Source organism: Lactuca sativa, chromosome 9 (genome assembly GCF_002870075.4).
Source record: "Lactuca sativa cultivar Salinas chromosome 9, Lsat_Salinas_v11, whole genome shotgun sequence".
NCBI lineage: Eukaryota > Viridiplantae > Streptophyta > Magnoliopsida > Asterales > Asteraceae > Lactuca > Lactuca sativa.
Genome location: NC_056631.2, coordinates 165,171,909 through 165,192,359, shown reverse-complemented (window position 1 = coordinate 165,192,359; position 20,451 = coordinate 165,171,909).

The following is a 20,451-nucleotide window of genomic DNA, read 5'->3' as shown; positions in this document are numbered from 1 at the left end:
CGGTCCCTCGTGATTCGACTTCTCTTTCTGTAGTTTAGTATAGTAAGGTGAGCGCTGAAGCGCTGCACGAATCTTTCTTAGAAAGATTCAGCGACGAAGTTCTGCCCCTGCAGAGCCCGACTCCTAGCTAAAACCCCCTTGTAAGTAAGTTATGCTTACCTTATTTTAATATAGCTTATATTTAAAATTAGTATTGTTATTATGAACTTATAATAAATATTTGAGCTATTATTATAACTTATATAAGTGTCGTTATAATATTTTTTTTAATTACTCGCGGTACGGGGAATCTGGTTTAAAGGGCCGCATAGGGTTGTTGGATTTCAGAAGTGCTATATGCCAAAATGGTCCTGCCCTCCGGTGTTTTATGTCTGGCCCCTGTCTGTACATAGTGGTTGGAAAATATTGTTTAACGCGTATATAATAATAATAATAATAATAATAATAATAATAATAATAATAATAATAATAATAATAATAATAATAATAATAATACTAAGACTAATAGTTGGTCACGGTAAATATTAGACTAAAATTTAGCGATAATAATGCTAGGTTTCGTCGAAGGAAAATAGAATCGTTAGAAGCAAGCGCTGCCCGATTTTGGAATCATCATTTTAACAAGTGAGTGCGTAGTTACTTTCAGCTTACACATAGATATGAAGTATTTTATTATAAATTTACGTGCTATGTGTGCATATTGTCTGAATACTTGTTGTCTATGCCGGTGAAAGATTTTTATACATGTTTTAAATGATGTAAACTGTATAAAGTATTTTATATCTACAAGATATGTTGGGTAAAACATGGGTAGATGAATGATGAGGGATAAAAGCTGAAATAGAGGAACATTAGTAGCATGGACCTAGTATCCTATAGGTATACATTGGTATCAGTGGACCTAGTACCCTATAGATGAGCACTGACAGCTGCGCCACAACCCGTAGATGTTTTAGATCTACGGTAAACGTCCTAGCAGCTGCGCTCTAAGGACAGTATCGGCAGCTGCGCCTAATAGGGAGCCTTATGACCATGACAGTGGCGTTAAAAAGGTCAATACCGGCAGAAGCGCCTCATAGGAAATGTCCCAATTCTGGCAGTTGCGCCTAAGTGACAAGATTAGCAGCTGCGCTTGACCAAAGTGTCATTGGCAACAATGGACTTCATGTTGTTTCCTTAGGATGATCCTTAGGAATGAATGAATGAGAAATAGTTGGTTCTTAGGGTAGATCCTTAAGAATAAAGAAGATAATGGGGATGGGTAATTGGGTTGATTGTTTGATTGTTAAAACATAATAATTATATTATTTTGGGTTGAAAACCCTATGTACTCACCAGGTTTCCCAACCTGACCCACTCAGTTTATTTGTATCACAGGTGTCAATATGAAGTCACATTACACTGAGAGATTTAAAAGAGATGTAGATCACTAGTGTAAATAAATGTAAGTTATGTTTATGCTTATGTTTCTGTATTGACGATGACATCCCAAATGTTTTTAAAAGTGAATAAAAATATATTTCGTTAGAAATGCTTTGATAACGCGATTATCATGTTTTTCTGGGAACAAATTCCGCAACATTTTTATTAAAAAAAGTACTCTGATTTTTATAAAGCATAAACAAAATCGGTCTTTTCTGGCCGTGAAAATGGGGATGTCACATTTTTGTCCCAAAGGTGGAGACTTTATGAGTAAAAAAACTCCATAGACCTTGATATGCCCATTTTCAGTGTATATTGTGATATAGATCCATAAAAATCCAATATTAGACATTAGGAGTGAGCCATGCATGAGATATGAGCTCCTTAGGGAAGGAAGTGGTGTGATTGGGATGATGATGACCTTTACGGCCATGCAAAGGCGTAAAGTCATCGACTTTTTGGATTAAGAGGCATTAGAGTAACCAGATTTGGGATATGAGCTTGTGTCTTAATCGATTAAGAACAAAATCATGAAGATTGTGAAAATTGGGGTGTACGCCGGACGTAATCCCAATACGCGCAGCGTAGGGGCCGAGTGTTAGGGCAAGAACTGTTATCCACTCCCGAGGATCGACGATCTGTTCGATCAGTTGCAGGGTGCATCTTGGTTTTCCAAGATCGATTTGAGGTCTGATTATCATCAGATGAGGGTTCGTGAGGAAGATATTCAGAAGATAGCATTTAGAACTCGTTATGGGCATTACGAGTTTGTGGTGATGCCTTTCGGGCTCACCAATGCACCAACATCGCTCATGGATCTCATGAACCAGGTATGCAGGTCTATGTTGGATAGTTCGGTGATCGTGTTCATCAATGATATTTTGGTATATTCGAGGTCTAGAGAGCAGCATGAGGAGCATTTGAGAGAGGTCCTTGGAGTATTGAGATCGGAGAGGCTTTATGCCAAATTATCCAAGTGTGATTTCTGGTTACGAGAGGTCCAGTTCTTGGGGCACCTCGTTAATCAAAATGGTATTTTGGTCGACCCGGCCAAGATTGAGGCAGTTATGAGTTGGGAGGTACTGATATCCCTCATCGAGATCAGGAGTTTTCTGGGGTTGGCCAGCTACTATCGGAGATTCATTAGAGATTTCTACAAGATCGTCGTTCCTCTCACCAGGTTGACCCGAAAGGGCATTGCTTTTACTTGGGGTCCCGCGCAGCAGACCTCGTTTGAGACTCTTCGCCAGAGATTGTGCGAAGCTCCAGTGTTAGCTCCTCCTGAGGGGACGGAGGACTTTGTGGTTCACTGCGAATCTGCGATGCATTTATATCGGGGTTAGGTGCAGTGCTTATGCAGAGAGTGCACGTGATAGCATACGCATCGAGGCAGCTGAAGCCTCATGAGATGAGGTATCCTACCCATGATTTAGAGTTGGAGGCAATGGTGTTCGCCCTTAAGATCTGGCGCCATTACTTATACGAGGTTCGGTGTACCATATACACGGACCACAAGAGCTTGAAGTATCTGATGGATCAGCCCAACCTGAATATGCGCCAGAGAAGGTGGTTGGACGTGGTGAAAGATTACAACTATGAGATTTTGTACCACCCGGGCAAGGCTAACGTGGTAGCCGATGCCCTGAGCCGCAAGGCTTAGAGTGCCTCGATTCGGGATATATGCATGAGGATGACAGTGATGACTTTGGTATTGGATACCATTCGAGAGGCCCAAGCAGAGGCCATGAGACCGGAGAACCGCAAGAAGGAGCGGGTGATTGGCCGGGTATCCGAGTTTATGACAGATATCCGGGGACATATGACCTTTCGAGGTTGGATTTGGGTGCCTTATATGGGTGAAACTCGTAGCACTCTGATGGAGGAGGCGCATAGGTCGAGATTTTCGATCCATCCCCGGGAAACTAAGATGTATTCAGACCTGAAGAGAGACTATTGGTGGCCCTGTATGAAGAGGGATGTCGCGTGAGTAGTAGAGAGGTACTTGACCGGTCGTCAGGTCAAGGCAGAGCACCAGCGTCCACATGGTCCATTGCATCCTGTGGAGATTCCTCAGTGGAAGTGGGAACATATCTCGATGGACTTTATCACCAAATTACCGAGAACGGCGCATGGAGTTGACACGATCTGGGTGATTGTGGATCGGTTGATGAGAGTGCTCACTTCCTTGCTATTAGTGAGGGCTCTTCTGCAGAGAAGCTGGTCGAGAATTATGTGAGAGAGGTGGTATTTCGATATGGAGTGCCGGTCTTGATTGTGTCAGATCGAGACGTGCGTTCTACTTCCCAGTTTTGGAAGAAATTTCATGAGGAGTTGGGCACGCGATTGCATTTCAGCACCGTGTACCATCCGCATACAGACAGACAGAGTGAGCGGACGATTCAGAAGTTCGAGGACATGCTTCGAGCATGTGTTATGGATTTCGGTGGGAGTTGGGACACATACCTACCATTGGCTGAGTTTTCCAATAACAACAACCATCACTCGAGTATCGGTATGCCTCCCTTTGAGCTCCTTTATGGGAGGTGGTGTCGTACTCCCGTCTGTTGGGGAGAGGTGGGGCAGAGAGTTATGGGCGGCACTGAGATAGTGTTGAAGACGACCGAGCAGATTCAGCAGGTCAGACAGAGGTTGCAAACGGCTCAGAGTCATTAGAAGAGTTACGCGGATAGACGTCGATCCGAGCTTGAGTCCAGGTTGAGGATTTCGTTCTCCTGAAGGTATCCCCGTGGAAGGGGGTGATTCGGTTCAAGAAGAGGAGCAAGCTAGGACCCCGATACATTGGTCCTTTCAGAGTGACCGCTAGAGTGGATAAGTTAACTTGTCGTTTAGAGCTACCTGAGGAGTTGAGTCAGATTCATGACACCTTTCATGTGTCACAGTTGAGGAAGTGTGTGGCCGATGAGACGGCGGTGGTTCCACTAGAGGACATTCAGATGGATGCGGGCCTGAATTATATTGAGAGACTGATCGCGATTGTGGATCGCAAGGTGAAGACTTTGAGGAACAAGGAAATACCCTTGGTCCAGGTCCGTCCAATGGCAACATTGAAGGGGGTCCGAGATGACTTGGGAATCGGAGTCATAGATGCGGGAACAACATCCAGAGTTGTTTGCGGAGCATGACTTAGGGGGCGAAGTCTAGTTCAAGTGGGGGAGAATTGTAACATCCCAGAATTCAGGTATATCTCTTTGATCCTTTTCTTTCCTCAAGTTGTCAAAATTAGTCCTTGAAAATAACGTATGGCTTTTGAGTACGTTGGGCGTAAGGGAAAGTACCTTGCGCGTACTCATGAGCGTGTTCTAGATGCAGAGGCTACCCTCGTTCTAGAGCTTATGTGTGTGTGGTTGAGCTTGAAAGTGTTCTTGTGTGCTTTTGAAGAGAAGAAGGTGCTATTAAAGGAGCTAGAGTTGGAGGGCAAGCCTTGGATCCGAGCTTTCTGAGGTTGGAGCATCAGTTCGAGGTAAAAAGCTCAAAGCTTTCTCAACTCTTTTTGATTTGTGCATTATGGACCATTTCTAGGATTTTTGTCCCAAAGGTGGAGACTTTATGAGTAAAGGAGCTCCATAGGCCTTGACCTGCCCATTTTCAGTGTATATTGTGATATAGATCCATAAAAATCCAATCTTGGACATTAGGAGTGAGCCATGCATGAGATATGAGTTCCTTAGGGAAGGAAGTGGTGTGATTGGGATGATGATGACCTTTACAGCCATGCAAAGGCGTAAAGTCATCGACTTTATGGATTAAGAGGCATTAGAGTAACCAGATCTAGGATATGAGCTTGTGTCTTAATCGATTAAGAACAAAATCATGAAGATTGTGAAAACTGGGGCGTACGCCGGGCGTAATCCCAGTATGCGCAACGTAGGGTTCGAGTGTCCCCGATTCTGTATAACATCCAAGCACGCCCAGTGTACAGAGCTGGTACGCGCCGCGTACTCCTCAGGGTTTACTTTCGTTGACTTTTAGGGTTTAGTCAACAAGTGGACTTTTGGACCATTGGAGGAGTAGAATGGTCTTTTACCCTTCTGAGAGAACATAGGAAGGGATTAGTCTAGCCTTTGAGAGTCGTTATTAATTAGAGGTAATTTCTGTATGTGATTAGGCGGAGGCTAGATCAGTGTTTCGAGTTCGAGATCATTCGAGTTTACCCGAGGTGAGTCTTCTCACTATACATTACCTAGGGTGGTATCTATGTGTGGACCATAAGGTCATACTGTTGGATAAGGTGTCTAAGTCCATAACTATTTCTGGTATGTACTTGACCCGACCCGGCATGGTCCATTTGGGTTGCATGGCACCATGCAATTGGATAGACTAAATGAGAGAAATAACACTTGGAGATTATTAATATATTATAAGTTCTAATATATTAATAATATTATTTGATTAGTTTGATCAATAATTAATTTAGAATTAATTAAGTGGTCAAAAGAGAACTAATTAAATATATGGGTTGATTATGTAAATCATCCATATCTTGTATAGTGGGCTAAGAGGCTCCATGGATTATCAAGTTGGGTTCTACCCATAAGATGCTCCATGGATGCTCCATGGGAGTTACAAACCCATGGGTCATGGAAATGAAGAGTCATGACACATTAGGGTTTACATGGTGTAACCCTAGATGTGTCAACACTATATAAGAATCATATTCTCCACCAAAATCGGTTACACTAAGAAAAACAAGAGGGCTTGGCCGATTTCAAGAAGTGTGTGTTCTCTCATAAGTTTTTCCAAGAGCATTTGGTGTTGTGTGAAGCATTTGAGGCATCACATTTGGGGTGCTAGGCTCACAAGGTTTCAAGGAACACAAGCAACAACAAGGTAAGTTATTCTATCTATTATTCAAGTTAAAATTGTTCCCCATGTATGCTAGATAGGAATATAACCTTGGAATTCAACTTTGCATGATAATTAGACAGACATAGATCCAAGGTTATTAGGGTTGCATGTACACTTAGGAAGTGTTAGAATGCTCAAAACCCATCAGTGGTATCAGAGCCTAGGCTTGTTTGTTTGTTATTTGTGCTTAAAAGTTGAAGAAAGTCGAAAATTCTGCTGTCTAACTGATGGACTCGGCGAGTCCATGGGGAGGACTCGTCGAGTTCATGTGTATCTTCAACCTACTCGGCGAGTAGGTTTATGCACTCGGCGAGTAGGGTCGACAGAGTGCAGAATTTCGACTTCAGTTGCTGGAAATGGATTAGAAACATTACCCTAAATTGTTTTGGTACTTGAAAACTTGTTTTAGAAGGTGTAATGTCTTTTCTAACTCATTTACAACAACTAGTTATCAAAATTACAAAGATTAAATGTGATTTTGATTCTTGAAGGTGTTCATGTTCATATTCTTGTTCTTATGATGTTTAGATGATCATAGGAATTATTTGTAACCTATGTGGTAGTTTAATTCTTGATCATAATGTGTTTTAATGGAATCCATAACTTGTCCTCAAGTTATGGAAAACCAAAAGTCTCTTGGATTGAAAAACCATTAAAAGAACACAAGAGTTAGAAAAGTGAAGAGTCTTCATTTTATTACTCTATTAAACTCATAAGTTACAAGAAATGAAAAGTTTTGAAAGTTTACAAAACTTGCCCTCAAGTTTTGGAACAAGTAAAGTTAAGTTAAAACTTTAGTTCCAACCCTTAGAATTTTAAAAGTTAAAATTCAACCCTTATACTTATATTATTATGATTTAATAATTATATATATATATATATATATATATATATATATATATATATATATATATATATATGTATAAGAACAAAGTCGTCTTACCGCTAGTACGCCTCATTCACGAAGCCGGTCTATAAGGTGGGTATAAGGTTGTTGCCTATAAAATGGTGACTTAATGGGTGTCCACTCTCACCCACCGCTTGCTTGACCGGTGGAGGGTCGTTAGCCGAACGGGTAAGACAAGGACTTACAAATTCTCATTCAAAGTATGATGAATATTATAAAGTAACTAAATGTTTTATTAAATTCCCAATCTTAGTTACTTTAGGAAAAATGTGAACAAGGTGCTATTCCATTAAATTACACTTTACACTTTGATTAAGTCGTTGGTGGAGCGTGTGTGGTTAACCGACACACTAACTTGGACTTAACAAGGTAGGTAAAGGGTGACTTAGGGTTTATTATAGTATCGATGGAGCGTGTGTGGTTTACCGGCACATCGATTGAGTGATAAACTTTAAGGGTACCAAGTGATTTGCATGGTTACTTCACACCTCGTTTTGTGATCCTCGGTATCCCAGTCACAAAACTTGGAGGGCACACTCGAGATTGAAACATGCCTTTGAAGAGTTCATTGAATCTCAAAGAATCTAGGAATTTCTAAGAACCATTCAAAAAAACCTAATACTAAAATATTGCGGTTTTCGTGGTGGAAATTGGTGAATCGTCATTCACCTACCTTTCAAATATGATATAGCTTAGATTACGGCATACCTCTTCTAAGTTATATTATATTGTGATTGGATCCTAGCCTTAATATTACATTTGGGTGTTTTGTTAAGGACTCTCTTATATCTAAACTAATCTTGTTCTCTTCTCTTCAGATGTCTTTCAACAATGCTTCTGGCTCTAATCCTAATGGCTCCTTTACCCTTATGAACTTGTGTGGGAAAGTCACCTTTGATGGATCCAACTTCAATGAGTGGATCAGAAACATCAGAATGATTACCCGCTACGAGGACAAAGAATATGTCCTTGACAAGGAGCTTAAGGAGATTGATGAGACCACTGCAACTCCTCAGGAGATCGCTGACTTTCGGGCACATGAAAGGGATGCTACGAAAGTGGCTTGCATCATGATGGCCACGATGACAGCGGAACTCCAAAAGTCTTATGAGGATTTCTACCCTTATGAAATGCACCAAGATTTGATGGAAAGATACCATCAAAGAGCAAGACAAGAGAGGTATGAAATCATCTGCTCCATGATAACAACCATGATGAAGGACGGGGAATCCGTCACGAGCCACATGCAGAAAATGCAAAGGTATGTGGATCGTTTGCTGAAGCTTAATGTGAACTTCCCGGAGGATCTTGCAATAGATATCATTTTGCACTCCTTACCATCGTGCTATGATCAATTCCGCATGACATATCACATGAACAAGGAAGAAGTCACCCTCAGCAAACTTCAGGGACTTCTCAAGACCGCAGAATCAGGTCTTAAGGGGAAGTCGGTTGCTATCACTCCTACTCCAAACTCAACTCCGGTTTTGGCAATCGGGAAAAGTCGAGGGAGGAAGAGAAAGAGATCTTCGAAGGGTACCAAGGCTCGGACCCTTGATGGCTCTTCTTCAAGTGGAACCAAGAAAGGTTTCATTACTCCTTCTTCTGACCCAAAAGAGGCTGAATGCTTCTATTGCCATGAAAAGGCTTATTGGAAGCGCAACTGCCCAAAGTACCAGCAGGATGTGAAGGATGGGAAAGTCAAACCCAACCATGCAGGTATTTACACTATCATTTCTAATAACTCACCCCATTCTAATTCTTGGGTCCTTGATACCGGTTGTGGTATTCATATTTGTTGTGACTTGCAGGGACTAAGAAGAAGTGAGGATGTGGAGCAAGGAAGAATAAACTTGATCATGGGGAATAGGAAAGCTTCACCTGTCACCAAGATTGGATTTTATACTTTATCGCTAAGTAGTGGGTTTAGTTTTGATTTGAATAAATGTTGTTACTTGCCAGGAATGGCAAGAAATATTATTTCCTTTCATGCTTTGTACAAACAAGGGTTTACCTTTTCGTTTAATAATGAAGTTGGTTCTATTGATGCTTTCTTTAATAATGTTCTTTATTTTAAAGCATTACCTTGTGATGGTGTGTATGAAGCTGTGTCTGTTGTAGATAACTTAGGAAATAATGTTTTGTGTATTGATTCTACTACTAATAATAACTTGGATAAAGCATCATTATGGCATTGTTGCCTTGGACATATAAGCAAGAAACGCATAGGCCAACTCCAAAAGGATGGAGTCTTGGAGTCGTTTGACCTTAAGTCAGATGATAGTTGCGAATCATGCTTACTTGGAAAAATGACAAAGTCACCCTTCACAGGCTCGTGTGAAAGGGGTGAAGGTTTGTTGGACCTTATACACACGGATGTGTGTGGACCATTCAAACATGCCACAAGGGATGCTAATCGTTATTATTTGACTTTTACTGATGATTACAGTAGATATGGATATGTCTACTTAATCAAGCATAAGTCAGAGACTTTCGAGAGGTTTAAGGAATTTAAACAGGAAGTCGAGAATCAATTGGGCAGGAACATTAAGATGCTTCGATCCGATCGAGGAGGTGAGTATCTTAGTTCAGAGTTCCTCGACTATCTTAGGGAATGTGGGATTGTCTTACAATTGACACCTCCCAGGACACCACAGTTGAATGGTGTGTCTGAGAGGCGTAATCGAACCTTGTTAGATATGGTTCGTTCCATGATGAGTCAAGCTTCGCTACCAATCTCATTCTGGGGGTATGCCTTAGAGACTGCCACCCATATTCTTAATCTAGTCCCTACAAAGAAAGTTGCCAAAACTCCTCACGAGATGTGGACTGGTAAAGTACCTAAACCAGACCACATCAAGATTTGGGGTTGCGAGGCTTTCGTGAGACGCGAGACTCATGATAAGCTCGAACCTCGAAGCGAGAGGTGTATTTTCATCGGTTACCCACAACAATCCTTTGGTTACCTCTTCTACAGACCTAGTGACAATGTGGTCTTTGTAGCAAGAAGAGGAGTCTTTCGAGAAAGAGAGTTTATAAGACAAGGAGACAGTGGGAGGCAAATTGATCTTGAAGAAATTCAAGAATCAAGTGGTGAAGGAACTTCAAACTCTAGCCCTCAACTTGAGGAGGAAACTCCTGTTGAGCCAATTGACAAACCTGTACCTCTGAGGCGTTCCACGAGAGTTAGGAGTGCACCTGAGCATTACTATGGATTCCATATTACTGCAGAAGGTGAGACACTTATTAGTGATGGGACACTAGTAAGTCAAGATGACCCTAACAGCTACGAGGAAGCCATGGCAGGCCCCGAGTCTGCTAAATGGAAAGAGGCTATGGATAGCGAGATACAATCCATGTATGACAATCAATTTTGGAACTTGGTTGAAAATGTACCAGGTCGTAAGACAGTAGGGTGCAAATGGGTCTTCAAGAAGAAGACCGACATGGATGGTAAAGTACACACTTATAAGGCTAGACTAGTTGCAAAGGGCTTCTCTCAAATTCCTGGAGTGGACTATGATGAGACCTTTTCTCCGGTAGCCAAGATTAAGTCTATTCGGGTTCTGTTAGCCATAGCTGCATTTCATGACTATGAAATATGGCAGATGGATGTCAAAACCACTTTCCTTAATGGAAAGTTGGCTGAAGATGTTTACATGAGTCAGCCATAAGGTTTTGTCAGCAGCAAGTACCCTAATAGAGTGTGTAAGCTTGAGAAATCCATCTATGGATTGAAACAGGCACCTCGCAGATGGAATCTTTGCTTTGATGAGAAGGTCAAGGAATTTGGCTTTACTAGGAGTGAAGATGAATCTTGTGTGTATGTCAAGGCTAGTGGGAGTATAGTTAGCTTTTTGGTATTGTATGTGGATGACATACTACTCATAGGAAACGACATTCCAACCCTGTAGGAAGTAAAGTCCTGGCTTGGGAAGTGTTTCGCTATGAAGGACCTTGGTGAAGCTGCCTATATTTTAGGGATAAGGATCTTGAGAGATCGGAGTAAAAGACTAATTGGACTTAGTTAGAGTACCTACTTGGATAAGGTGCTGAAGAGATTCAGCATGCAGGATTCCAAGAAAGGAGAGTTACCCATCCAGAGTAACACCAGATTGAGTAAGACACAAAGCCCTAGCACTGAGGCTGAGATAGCAGAAATGAGTCGAACACCTTATGCTTCGGCTGTAGGATCGATCATGTATGCTATGACGTGTACTCGACCCGATGTAGCCTTTGCCCTGAGCATGGTTAGCAGGTATCAGGCGAACCCTGGCAAAGCACACTGGACTGCAGTAAAGAATATGCTCAAGTAATTACGAAGGACTAAGGACTGGGTCCTTACCCTCGGTGGGAGTGATGACTTGAGAGTAGTAGGGTATAGTGATGCTAGCTTCCAGACTGATAGGGATAATTTCCGCTCTCAGTTAGGCTGGGTCTTTACTCTAAATGGAGGAGCAATTTCTTGGAAGAGTTCCAAGCAAGAGACAGTGGCAGATTCTACTTGTGAATCAGAGTATATTGCAGCTAGCGAGGCAGCAAAGGAGGCGATATGGCTGAAGAACTTCATTGGAGACCTTGGAGTTGTACCAGCTATTAAAGAGCCAATGGAAATTTTCTGTGATAGTGAAAGTGTTGTTGCCTTAGCCAAGGAACCAAGGGATCACGGGAGATCCAGACACATCGACAGAAAATACCATTTCATCAGACATCGGATCGAAGAAGGACTCCTCGTGGCAAAGAGGGTATCATCAGATGAGAATCCGGCAGATCCCCTCACAAAGGGACTGACTCGGGTTAAGCATCTTCAGCATGCTCGGAGCATAGGGCTGAAGGATGATATTAGATTTAGTAGTTAGATAACCTCGAAATTTGTAAAGTGTAATTGACATTTGATGATGAATAAAAATGTTTTATTTATGAGTAAGGTGTTGCTATCTCTTGTCGATCGTTTACTATATTTCTTTTGCATGTTTTGACTTCCAGAATAATTTTGTTTGGTATAACATATTATTCAAACCTCCACAGTCAGTCATATGTCGGAAGTAGGTATGAATCAAGACTGTCATGTTTGGTTGTAGAGGTCTTGGACAAGGCTACAACAATCATGAGTGCTCATAAGTTATGAGCATTGGACTCAACCCACGCTCACTGGAATCACTTCATGGAATTCTATCTCGAGTGATCGTGAGACGGTAATATCGTATAAGTCTTCAAACCTAGAGATATGATTTGTTACTTACAAGTTGGTTATGCATTGATTGTACGAAAACGCATTGGTAACTCGATGTTATAAATCGTACTCTTGTGTGTAATTCAATGAGTGGTAGAACAATATATGAGTCGAAGTTTATCTGTTCCTTCTTGGATTAGAAGCTGATATCTGGGCCCCTCGATGATTTTGTTTTGACCTATGTACCAGGCCCGGTCAGAACTAAGTTGATGTGTTCAATTAAGTTCTATGTCAAACAAATCGGAAATCGGGAAACAAATGCTGGACAATAAGCTAGACAGTGTTCCATGTATTTGTCCGGCTGATATCTAGAACAGAGGATTATATGATCACTTATCTTAAATGGCGTACCATCATCTTCTCAGTTCCGAGAAACCTTGAAAAGAGCTACGATTGCCGATCGGTTCCTGAAGTCATACTTGCAGTAATAGTTATTAGACTTATCCAAGTGGGAGACTGTTGGATAAGGTGTCTAAGTCCATAACTATTTCTGGTATGTACTTGACCCGACCCGGCATGGTCCATTTGGGTTGCATGGCACCATGCAATTGGATAGACTAAATGAGAGAAATAACACTTGGAGATTATTAATATATTATAAGTTCTAATATATTAATAATATTATTTGATTAGTTTGATCAATAATTAATTTAGAATTAATTAAGTGGTCAAAAGAGAACTAATTAAATATATGGGTTGATTATGTAAATCATCCATATCTTGTATAGTGGGCTAAGAGGCTCCATGGATTATCAAGTTGGGTTCTACCCATAGGATGCTCCATGGATGCTCCATGGGAGTTACAAACCCATGGGTCATGGAAATGAAGAGTCATGACACATTAGGGTTTACATGGTGTAACCCTAGATGTGTCAACACTATATAAGAATCATATTCTCCACCAAAATCGGTTACACTAAGAAAAACAAGAGGGCTTGGCCGATTTCAAGAAGTGTGTGTTCTCTCATAAGTTTTTCCAAGAGCATTTGGTGTTGTGTGAAGCATTTGAGGCATCACATTTGGGGTGCTAGGCTCACAAGGTTTCAAGGAACACAAGCAACAACAAGGTAAGTTATTCTATCTTTTATTCAAGTTAAAATTGTTCCCCATGTATGCTAGATAGGAATATAACCTTGGAATTCAACTTTGCATGATAATTAGACAAACATAGATCCAAGGTTATTAGGGTTGCATGTACACTTAGGAAGTGTTAGAATGCTCAAAACCCATCACATACGTGTTTGCTTGAGATTATGTGTATTGTGATTATGTATGTTATGTGCTTTTATGACCGGACCGGAGGGTCAACGATTTACGAGGCCAGAGGGTCCTCAACCAGACCGGACCAGAGGGTCCAACGAGCTACGGGACTGGAGGGTCCCGTTGAGACACATTGACCAGGGGTTCGTACAGAGTATAGCCTCGAGTGACGAATTGTTGTATGTGGTATTTTGGGGAACTCGCTAAGCATTCGTGCTTACCGTGTTATGTGTTATGTGTTTCAGGTACCCCAGAGGATCGTGGGAAGGCACCGACGTGATTGTACACACACTCTTGATATGGAGCTATGTATGTGGATCCTGGATTTGAATAATTGTTTTGAAAACTTGTTGTTGATTTTGAGAATTAATGTTGGGACATGTGTTTTATGAGTATTAAAATAAATTTTTTGGTGTGAAATGTTTGGTTGTTACAGTGGCTCTCCTACATAATTTGGATGAGGAGAGGTTTGATACCTTGACAGTGTGTGGGGATTGGAACCAATTAATGTAAAGAGATGGTTCCAAGTGAAAGGTCAATGAATATAAGAGTGTTCTTAGGCTGAACTATTGATTCCAATACTTATCGATCACAAATAGAAGCTAGGATCGATCGTAATTGTTCCCTCGTTGGTGTGTACTAACTCCGACATCTGAGTTAGGAATGAATACTCAAGATATAATATGACAACGAAAGAGTTAAGGGCATGTTAGGAGAATATATGGTGAATGAGCAGACGAGAGAGCTTATTTCAGCTGAGATTACGCACAATATTTGGATCATACTCTTGTGATCTTTGGTACGGTTAAGGAGGGCATCTTGGAGATTTTGGACGAGAATATTCATTCCTACCTCAGATGTCGGAGTCAGGACACACCAACGAGGTATATGTAAAGTCATTGCTTGTTGTCGAGTTTGGAAGATAATATATGGTGGTGTTGAGAAAATTATCATGGGAAACATATATTAGTTTATTGTAATTCTTGTGTGATATTAGGAGATATTTTATCTCAGGAGGATTTGACTAAGATATATGGAGATGGGAAAGTTATTATTGTAACATCTTAAAAATACAATCCAAAATTTTCTTTTTAAATTATAAATAAACCCATAGTAATCTAAATCATCTCATGGAAACATAAGTGAAAATATTTCAAAACATCATATCAATCACTGCATCAAAATCATATATCAAAATATCAGAGTAAATCATCTCAGGCTAAAAGTTGTGGTGTGTGCCATGCAATCATCTCGAGCTCTTCCCCTTGCTAATGGAAGTACCTGAAACCAAAAATTAAAACTGTAAGCACGAAGCTCAGTGAATCTCCCCAAACTACCACATACCATACACCTAAACAAATATTGCAAACATTGGGCCTAGCCCGCTACCTCGGGCCCCGCCCGGCATCGGACGAATCCGACATCAGGACCTGCCTGACATGAAGCCCCGCTCGTTATACAAATATGTTTCTACTAGGCCCCGCCCGCTGTGCTCATACAAACAATAACATATACTCATGCTAGTGCATAACAATCAACACAACATTATAACTGCTAGTCTCAAGGCCCCGCCTATCTTGGGCCCCGCCCCTATTCTGCTAATAATTAGATATGAAACCCCATCCACACTCAGCTAGTGATGAGACACGGGACCCCGTCCACACTCACCTCCCTACCAGGAACATACAAGTATCATAAGGACAACAAGTATAACTAAACATGCATTATTTCCTCGGGCCCCGCCCAGCATCGGACCGAAGTCCGGAACATACAACACATAACATATAAGCTAAACATTACTTGGGCTTGCCCCGACATCGGACCGAAGTCTGGAAACATACAATCTACATCGAGCTAACCCCGACATCAGACCTAAGTCCGGCATACACGAACATACATAAACAGGCCAGCATTGGTGCCTTCGACCCGCTCCTACTGGAGAAAACTCACCTCACAAGCTGGCTGCTAAATCCTACGAGTAAACCTCTCGCTGCTAGCTGGCAGATCCCCAAACTGCTGATCTCTCAACTTACCACGCTATCATTACCAAGATAATACTTAGCCAAGAACTGATAATCATTCTTAGGGTAAAATGACCATTTTACCCATGGTCAAAGTCACCATTCTGGTCAAAGTCAAAGTCAACACCCTGAGTTGACTCAACTCGTCGAGTTGCTCCATTAACTCGCCGAGTTATAGAAGTCAGATCCCTGAAATCGCAATCCAACTCGTCGAGTCGCCCCATTGACTCGCCGAGTTGCCTAGCTACTTACAATCGTGATTTAGCGAATCAACTCGTCGAGTCATCCTCAGGCTCGTCGAGTTCTACCATAAACAGAAACGGGACGTCACGACTCAACTCGTCGAGTCCTTGGACTTGCCGAGTCCCTCTGTCTGATTGGGTTATCTTAAAGGGTTAAGCCCATACTCTTCAATTCCAAGCTTCATGCTTCAACTACATACTGGAAATGCTCTTTTAAGAGTAAAGTTTCCAGCTTTACCCACTAATAGTCCATCTTAATGGGTTTAGCTAAAACCATAGTTCTTTATGACATAGCTCTTTGTCCAAAAACCATAATACTCCACACCAAAGCATGCAAACTGAGATCTAGGCCCTGGTCACCCAATGAATACGTAAAGTATCAAGATTTCCTTCCATGCATGGCCTTTTGGGGCTTACAAGGCCATAACAATACTTTAAAGCTTGCATGGGGCTTCCATGGCCATAAAGTTTGCACCTTTATGCCATGAAACCCTTTATAGACCTCAGATCTGAAAGGTAAGTCACCTAGGACATCCATTCCCCAAGTACTAAGATTCTTGGACCAAAACCCTCATAAAGTGAACATCAGGAGATCTATGAGACTATTAGGCAAGTTAGAGGCTTTATTACCAGAAAATGAAGAGAATGAGATGTTGCTTCTGGATCTACAATTTTCTTCTGAATCTCCAAGCCTCTCCTCATCTTCACAAGCTCCAAATCACACAAGGTTCACTCAAAAATGGATCACAAGCATTAAGGTTTCGAGATCTAGGGTTTGGACAGTAGAGGCTGGAAATGAGGCCCTAAAGTGAAGATTAAGATTTTTAAATAGGGTGCAAAACCCCGAATCTAGGGTTTCCTAAACCCAGACCAACTCGTCGAGTTGGTCCTCCCCAACTCGTTGAGTAGGTCTCTCTACCCGCGTCCAAAACAATTTCCTACTCGTCGAGTTATTCCCCACGGACTCGACGAGTAGACCTTCAATTTGCTTATTATCTTTCCTTAATTAGCCTTATGGTTTCCGGGTGTTACAATTACAAAGCTTTAGCTATTAGCCTTGTTGGCAATTAGAGTCAAACTTGCTAATTACATGTAAGTTACCGAGTGACTACTTCTTATCTTTTTAAATGGTGTTTTAAGATGTTAAAATGGACTTAAGCCCTTCGAGTAAGGATGAGAGTGGGTCAAAACCCAGACCGGTAGACTCGGACCCGGAAAACCCGAAAACCAATTAACAAGATTTTGTAGGATCGGAAACCGGACCGATATATAGGAACCGCTTCTGGTTCGGTTCCGAGTAAGGTGCCGGGTAAAGTGGGTCTAGAACCGGAAAACCTGGGAAAACCGGAATTTTTTGGTAATTACTAGTAGTTGAACTTTGAAAATTTTCTACTTTGATATCCCAACTTTGAGGGACTATAAGTCGTTGAATATTAAACCAAAAATGACAAATTTATACTCTAAAATCATGTAAAAACTCTTAACTACACAATGCAAAAAAAACTCATGATAATTTGACTTCAAACGAATTAGTTATGCATGTTTTAAAATTTCACATAATACAAAAAAAAAGCTGAAAAAAAGAATTGCAACTTTGATATCCCGACTTTGAGAGACTATAAATCAATGAATATGAAACAAAAAATGACAAAATTATAGTCTAAAATCATGTACAAACTCTATACTACACGTTGGAAAAAACCACGTGTTATTCAAATTTCAAACGAATTAGATATGCATGTTTTAAAACTATCACACAAATACAAAGAAAGCTGACAAACATAAAATTTTCAATTTTGATTATCCCGACTTTGAGTGATTATAAGTCAATGAATATAAACTCATAAATGACAAAATTATAGTCTAAAATCATATACAAATTATAAATTACACTATGAAAAAACCTCATGTCAATCCGACTTCAAACGAATGAGATATGCATGTTTTAAAACTATCATATAAAACAAAAGTTGAAAAACATAAAATTTTCAGCTTTGATATCCCGACTTTGAGAGACTGTAAGTCAATGAATATAAACTCAAAAATAACAAAATTATAATTTAAAATCATTTATAAACTATAAAATACACTTTGGAAAAACCTCATGTTAATTCGACTTCAAACGAATGAGATATGCATGTTTTAAACTTTTCACAGAAATCGGTTTCGGCTCCTAAAACCGGTTCCGGTTCCTAACACGGTTCCGGTATCGGGACCCGAACCGGTTTTACATATTCCGGTTTTAACGGTTCTGATTCTGGTTTTGGTTTGGTTTTCTGGTTCTAAATCTCATCACTTCCTTTAAGTACAAAAAAAATAGAGACATTTTAGAGTAAACTGAAAAAAGTTTATAGGGTTAGAATGACATTTTTCCTTTAACTAAAACATAACAATTTTTAGTTGTACACAATAATTTATATTTTAGATGATTGTACTGTAAAACTGTATAAAACATAATTTGTTATGCATGGTTAAAAAATATTATGTACGGATAATCAACTTTTTTTAAGTTTCTTTGAACAAAAAATTATAAACTTCTAAGAAATTGCATATCGACATCTTAATCTCATAGTTTATGACCATTATGTACTCTTACAAAGTCAACACAAAAGGTTAGACAAAATCTACTCCCAACAGATTCCTCTTTTCTCGTCTGCCCTTACCCACTTCTCCTAATCCTTATTGTCAATTTATCTAATTATTTTACTTTATAAAACAACACGTCACTTGCATTCAAACTGGATAATAAAACTTAGAGAATATTGTTATTTTGTTACTTCATATTATACATTAATAATACCAAAACACAAATCAATTTGGAAAATAATAGTAATTCTCTGACTTGGAAGAAAATCATACGGAGTCACAAAATTATTAGGTAATTATCTACTAATCTCCGATAACATGGATGATTTTTGAAAATAATGCTTCTTTTTATTTAATTCCGTTCAGTTATCTATGCAAACATTTGTGATAAAATATTTCATATCGTTTTGAATCAAACTGGTCTAAGAGGCTTAAAGGTGAGCAAAAACCAAACCGATAAAAGAAAAACCGTAAAAAGTGCAATAAACCGTAACCGAAAAACCAAAACCGACGCAAAAACCAATGGTGCGGATTTTATTTTTTTCGAAAAACCGAATTTATTGGTGCGGTGCGGTTTTTATCTAGAAACCGGACCATCAAAACCGAACCGCACCGCAAGTTTATTAACAATAAAATAAATCACTAATTTATATTATAAAATTATATATATTATATAAAAAACCAATAAATTCTAATTTATACATATTTATATATTGAATTTGATGGTAATTAGTAATTAGATATTAAGTTTAATATGTGAGTTTGTCACTTTGTGTTTGTGATTTAATGATTATGTGTAAAGTATAAACATTATGTGAGCTACAACTTGCAAGCTTGTAACTTGTAAGCACAATTTGAATAAAAAAATAAGCTTGAGAATATAGGTTGCAAATGAAGTAATCAAGTAAACAACATAAAAAAAACACAAAATTACAACTTCTAAATGTGAGGAAATGAAATGATAGCATGTCATACAATCATAAATCTTCACATGAGCACCACGGTTAAAAAAATCGTATCGGTGAACATAAAAAACCGCACCATATGTTTGAATCGGATTAAAACCGACACCGAACCGTTACAAACCGAAACCACACACAATAACCGCAAAACCGAACCATTGAAAAACCGCACCCAACGGTTTCTAGAATTCAAAAACCGCACCTTGCGGTTTGCGGTTCAGTTTGACCCTAAAACCGCACCATGTTCATTGATAATATTTGAATGTGGCAATTAAGATATTTGAATCGGTTTGCATTCTTTTTTGGAAACGACGAATAAAATTTATAAGACCACGAGACTAACAAGTAACTAGCCGGACCAATAAACAAGTTTACAATTACATATTACAACAAAGAAACGGAGAACAACACCAATAAATATATTTATAATTTTCATGGTTTTTCATATATTTGCCATGAATAGACCAATGAAATTACTTCGTCAGCTACCATGGTGTGGGGTTGTATCATATTGTTGTATATTTTATTGTTTCTCGCCTTCCATATTCGTCAGATAAGACAATAAAATATGGTGAATAGCGTCTTACGTTTCCTTAGACAATTACCCCATCTTGCACCAAAGTCAAGAATCGGCTTGCATTCAGTATATTTGGTTCAATATCTAAACAACCTTTGAACAAACCAAAAACAATGGAATTGTATGCGAATAATTAAGCAACATCAACTTCTTCTGATCATTAAGATGTTAGAACTATTCAGTTCAACATCATTTACCAAACAACTTATAAATAAATTATTTTTAAAGTATTATACCATAGAAAGAAAGTGCTAACATATATTATTATACGGGAATGTTTATATGCATAGAAAAAATGTCACAAAAGTCAACTTTTTTATACGTATTCTATTGTAAATTATAAAATGGAAACCGAACAACCAAACAAGATGGTTG